This window comes from Macrosteles quadrilineatus, unplaced genomic scaffold (genome assembly GCF_028750875.1).
Source record: "Macrosteles quadrilineatus isolate MER2022 unplaced genomic scaffold, UCM_ALF_1.0 Scaffold_2__2_contigs__length_208266976, whole genome shotgun sequence".
Taxonomy (NCBI): Eukaryota; Metazoa; Arthropoda; class Insecta; order Hemiptera; family Cicadellidae; genus Macrosteles; species Macrosteles quadrilineatus.
In genome coordinates, this window is record NW_026542595.1 from 82,129,703 (window position 1) to 82,135,907 (window position 6,205).

The 6,205-nt window shown below is 33.3% G+C and overlaps 1 long non-coding RNA gene across 1 annotated transcript; it reads right to left on the reverse strand.

Moving 5' to 3' along the window:
* Nucleotides 1-1,555: 1,555 nt before the first annotated feature.
* Nucleotides 1,556-5,446, reverse strand: LOC128988096 (uncharacterized). Its single transcript, XR_008490332.1, has 3 exons — nt 5,333-5,446; nt 2,761-2,896; nt 1,556-1,681 (listed from the first exon to the last, which is right to left on the reverse strand). It is a non-coding gene; the product is annotated as an uncharacterized LOC128988096 (long non-coding RNA).
* Between the last annotated feature and the right edge of the window lie 759 nt (nt 5,447-6,205).

A 6,205-nucleotide genomic window follows, 5' to 3' on the forward strand; every position in this document is an offset into this window, starting at 1 on the left:
CTTTAGGCCCTAGTGTTTTAAATTTTGAACAAAATGGTACAACTCCCATACCTGTAAAAGTTACAATTACTTTCCCATTATATAACAAAAAAATCCGATTTTTTTTAAAACAGCCGGTTCTTATTAAATTTTGTTTGTTATGGTCCTCAAAATATGAAAAGAAGTGTATGTATAATAATTCTAAACAAAATAATACAACTCCCATTTTTGTTTGAATTTTAATTTGTAATTGCTGTAACAGTTGCAGTTCAAGTAAAAAGCCTTTAGCACCATCTGTTCAATTCATATACAGTAGAACCTCGATAACAAGTCAACCTTGATAACAAGGGTTATTTTCATAGATCCCCTTGAAATTATTTTACCCCTAATCCTAATAATTTGTTATTGCAAACCTCGATAAGAAGTCAACCTTGATAACAAGACTTATTTTATAATCCTTATAAAAGCCTTGTTATCAAGGTTCTACTGTAAATTATAGCCTATACCATAAATAAAACTTACTCCCTTAGACTTGTGCTGCATTAGTTTAGTCTATGCCTATACACATATAATTCAAAGTCAAAATTAAGAGTCAAAATAATCCAATTATGATGAAATTTGTTACAAACGTGTAAAACAACGTTTGTTGTAGCGTTCCGTTCGTGAACCAGCATGATCGGACTATAAGCAGAGGTAAAAATGGGGTTTCCTCATGTTTGACCTTATAAAAACTTCAAACATCTTTGTAAATAATTAATTAGATGTAAAAAAAAATTATCAACCTATTTTGCAGATAGCTAAATGGTTAACAGTAAGTTGAAAAAAAACATGAAAATAACTTGTTATTTTGAAGTAGATTATTAGGTAAACTTGTTGGTTGTATTTTGGCTTGTTTATGGATATTTGACTTTAATTTTAATTTGTTGTACAATTCAATACCAATCTAAGTACATTTTACCAAGAACACACTTTACCTTCCCTGTATCTTATAACGCTATATCAGCAAACATACATATTTTAAAACAATATACAAACAATTTAAAACAATGGGTGATGAGTATACTACACTTTTCAGTACCTACCGAGCTTACATGGCAATTAAATATTTTTTAAAGATTTTATTGAAGGAAAGACTTATTTTAAATAATTATATTCCCACTTAGTGTGAACAATTAAGTTTTGTTGACTGATAGGCCTACAATGATTAGTGCACTTTGTAATCAAGCTTCAACTGTATACTTGACTGTGTGGTAATTTATAATAGAATATATATGAAAGATAGTTAACACAAAACGATAAGAGAGTATTTTAGTATTTGTTTTGATAGAAGAAGTAAAATATCAATAGGGTTATCCCAATCGAGAGGGCTCTCAATTAATTATTTAGTTTTTATTATTATATAAAATTGTTTTTCTATCATTTGTGTTCACTTATTTACATTAAGTTTCTCTATAACCTCTACAGAGAGGACAAGAACACAAGAATGCAATACAAGGATACAGGAGTACTTTATTTTACATTTTTTAAGATTGAAAAAGGCATCAATACAATATGTTATCGATTAAAAATCTTTGTTGATTGGAGTCCTTGCAGTAGAAAGATGATTTAACTTGTAACGTAGTCGTTGCTGCCAAAACAAATATTCATCAATGCTTTAGAAAGGTCTAAGTAACAGCCCCTGTGATGTTCCTTCTTCAGTCTTCTAGAACAGAGAAACTTTACATGTTATTTAAATAAGGAGGCTAGTGTAGGATGAATGAACAATAAATTCTCCTCGGCTAGAATGCAATGTTAAAACTTTAACGTGTCTATTTGGGTTGAATGGCGCATGTTCTCGAGAAATTAACATTTGCAGACAAACTAATGCTAAAATTCATTGAACATCCACAACATTTTATTCACTTGTATTTAAGTACGAGTTAGATAGCAGTTTTATAAATTAACATAATTTAATTAAAATGTACCTTTTGACTAGATTAATTTCTACCTCAAATCATGGTTTTCTTAGTAATTAACAGTTTCAACTTCATTTTTTTATGAACAACGACAGCTTATGGTTTACAAAAAATATAACCCATACCTATTTTAAAATTAAGACTAATGCAGGTTTATTTTAGCAACAGCAATGGTTTATCTGTATTAGACTTTTAGCAACAGCAATGGTTTATCTGTATTAGACTTTTAGCAACAGCAATGGTTTATCTGTATTAGACTTTTAGCAACAGCAATGGTTTATCTGTATTAGGCCTAAGCCTAATTTTAATTTTAAATAGTGGCAGATGCTTTTATTTATGATCACATTACCTTAATCAAATATATTTGCATGAAATTTGTTAAAGCTTATATGCATATTCTACCAATTTTGCTGTCCCGTTATATCTTATCTTCCAACTAAATTAATTCTCAATTTTTCCCACATTAAAATACTATAATGCAGTGGGCGGTTCCAAGGGGTGGAGGGCTATAGAAGCAAGAGCCCTCCCCATTAGAATCTGACTCTGGAAATATAAGTTTAAACATAAATTTTGTCATAAATAGGTGACAGAAGTTTTGGAACACAGTTCTAGACGTAAACACAGTTAAAAAAAAATAAAAATAGCAGATTTTCTTAAGGGGAACCCCTGAAACCCCCTCCTAATGTTAATCACCCCTGTTAGCCCTTCACAACGTTCTAATCTAGAACCACCACTAATATGACAACCCCTAAGTTACATGGGATCAGAGGCTGTATAGAAAATGTTACTACTATAAATAAACAATTTAAACAAATAAATGTCTTACCTGTTCACCGCTGGATTTATTTATTACGTAATAGAGAGATCTGTGACCACACTCCAATGCATTTTGCGAATGTTGGTTAGAGGTACGCAAACTTGAAATCTCACTAGGCCTAGAGTCGGTTGATCAGGGTATGAACCTGCAAAAACATTAAAAAGCATTAAGTCAATCAATTTTAAAACATCAATCTACAATTCCAAAGAGAAAAGCTAAGATATTATCGATGGAATAACTTATTAAGTTACTTAAGGTATTACATAATGGAATAAACTTATAACATAATATAGCCTAAGCTATCGAATAAACTTAAAATATAGTAAGTTTAATCAATAGCCCATTAAGTTATGTAGGCCTATAAGTTATTGAATTTCAATATTGATTTTACATGTTAGCTTATGAGGATTCTTAAGTAGATTATCGCCATTACAGGTAACTTGTATATAGTAGGTATATATAACTTAGTCAATGTTATCGCCCACCAATCTATAACAGTGTGCTGTAGCTTTAAAATGAACTTAACTTAACTTAGGTTAGCCTAAGTAGCTAATAAAACTTACAAAAAAAGGATACAATTACAAATTGAGGTCCAAGTGTAAATTTATTTGTTTAAAAACAATTACTAGATATAGCCTACTTATCAACTCTTGTGTATACAATTTACATAATGTACAGTAGGCCTTGTTTGTAATTATCTTTAACTACCGTACCGGCAACTTAAAAAGCTAAGCCAAGCGAAATGTTAGGGTACTTTGGTATTATGCGGAGGCCAATTATTTTAGAGAGATTTTTTTACTGGAGAGTCCAAAAATAACTACATACTGTAATAGGAAAAAACCTGCTTTAATTGACTGACCGTCCAAATTTGACATGATTACAATTAGCGGCCTTTGAGTTCTGTCTCCCAGAAAAAAAGGCAGCGATGTCAGGGAGGATTGAGTTAAATGCGTCGCTGCCGCTATACTCCGCCAAGTAACTTAGGTATACAGCACGCTGCGTCATGTTAGGTTGGATTATCAAATATGTTTATAAAACTTTCCTCGTTTCGTTATGAATTGAACTATACCAATTGAGTCATACTTTCGCCCGCCAAATACCCCTGATACAGGTGGTAACAGGTGATGCATGCTCCGGTCAATGACCTGGCTAAGTACTTGAGGGGATATGGCGTGCAAAAGTAATTTATGACTCATCTGGTATTGTAAGAAAACCCAACCTAACATAACTGCGCTGTGTAAGGGTGGCCTCCGGATAATACCAAAGTACCGTACCCAAGTTAACCCCACAGCACGTGTATACGAGTCTTTTTGAAAAGCATAAGTAACTTAAATAAATAAGTTATTTAAGTCATATCAAGTGAAAACTTCTACTGATAGGCCTACGATAGAAATATCAAACTATAAATTTTCATCTGATAGCAAGTTAGGCCTATAGGTTAGGCCTAGGCTATAAGTTAGGTTCTCTACAGACTTGTAGGCTACCTATCAATTCAATCTTGGTGTTGTACTTGACAAAGACCTCTCTTTTTCTGACCACGTCACATCTGCAGTCCAACGCGCAGTGGGAAGATTGAGAGGTCTTAGCAGATTCAAAACTCTCCTGCCAGAATTTGCCAAAACGCAACTCATGCGGCCCTTGGTCCTTCCAGCCTTCACATATTGCTTTCCTGCATATGGAAACAGCATCTCTAAGGAGGATATGGCAAGAGTTCAGAGAATTCAAAATTCTGCCATAAGGTTCATTTTTGGCCTTAGTCGCTTTGAACACGTGTCCTCCTACAGAGATGCTGCTAAGCTCATCCCAATGGATGACATGTGCAGAAAGCTGACCTGCTGCCTGGTCCACAAAGCGCTCACGCTGGGAGAGCCTCATTACCTCAGCGAGAGGCTGAAGTACAGGAGGGAGATCTGTCTGCGTAGTACTTGCTCCGACCGCAAGCTTCACTTTCCTAAAGTGAGGCTTGAGGCTGGAAGAAAGTCTTTTTCTTATTTCGGCCCGCGGTGGTACAATGGCCTCCCTCAAGAGATCAAGTGTTCAAAATCGTACAACACATTCAGGGCCGCAATGAAAAAAACAAATGCAAAATGTATATTGTAATTAAGTTATTCTGTTGTAATTTGTTTGTATATACTTATGTAAATATATTAGGATAGTTTAGATTTAGTGACTTGAGTTAGTTTGAAAACCATGTATTATGAAACTCGCTCGTAAATAAAGGCCTTTTTATTTATTTATTTAATCGCTCTAACAACTGCAAAAAATTGCAACTAACCAGCATCTTAGGAAGCGACTTAAGCTTTCATAACTTTAATGTTCTTAAGAAACCAATTAACTCTTACTGATAATCCTAAAAATGTTTTCAATCTTCATCAAGTCCCTACGTTAACCTTATTAGGTACAATTACCTTACCGCCACCCCTCAGAATCTTCTGATTAATACTTTTTAGGCTTAGAGGTTAATAATCTAATCTATTTAATTTTAGTCAATTATCAAATCAAGGAGACAATAACATGAATGGATTTATTAGGTAATAGCCACGAATACTTCAAAGTATTCGTGGTAATTACATATTTCTACCTGTACTTCTCGTGGAAAAAGCAAATCCATTTGATCTTGATGCCAGACAAACATAAGTTACCTAATTGGTCAAATTCTTCCTTTGACCTTACATAGCCCGAAATTTCCTTGACGTGTAACAATTTAAATCTGTTAAGCTTCCATCTTTTTTAAAATTAATTCCATTTTAAAATCTAATTTACGTGTATCGTGTACCTGGCCACCTCCAACAACTAATAACTATTAACTAAGTCACAGTCACACAAATTAATGACAATGTCAACAATAACAACATAACAACACGTAAACGTAAACAAACATAGGATACGATGATTCCGTCGTCATAGAACCGATTCGATTTCAGTAAGAAAGAAATATCGCAGAATCACGATAGATCGATTCAATCGTATTCTGTCCGAGTATCGTAGTGAACCCTAGGCTATCCATTTATTCCGAAAGTCAATGTTGGTAAATAATGTTTCAAAATGAAATGTATTTACAAAATTTTCTGTTTTCCGTTTTTATTTGCACTGTTTACATTTATTTGCAATGTTTACATTTATTCCGAAAGTCAATGTTGGTAAATAATGTTTCAAAATGAAATATATTTACAAAATTTTCTGTTTTCTGTTTTTATAATGAGTGAAGTTACTAGACAGAACTATGGGTAGATATGATAGATAGATAGACTATGGGTATGGGAAGATCTGCAAGACGTAGAAGAGTAACCAGGAATTTATTTTGTTTTCCGTTTTTATAATGGTTATAGTTTTTAGTTACTAGACAGAGTAGGAGGGGGTAGACCTGCAAGACCTGGAAGAGTATCCAGGAATTCAACTGACACAAGAAATGCTGAAAGAGAACGTCATGTAAGGCCTAACTATGAAAGAAATC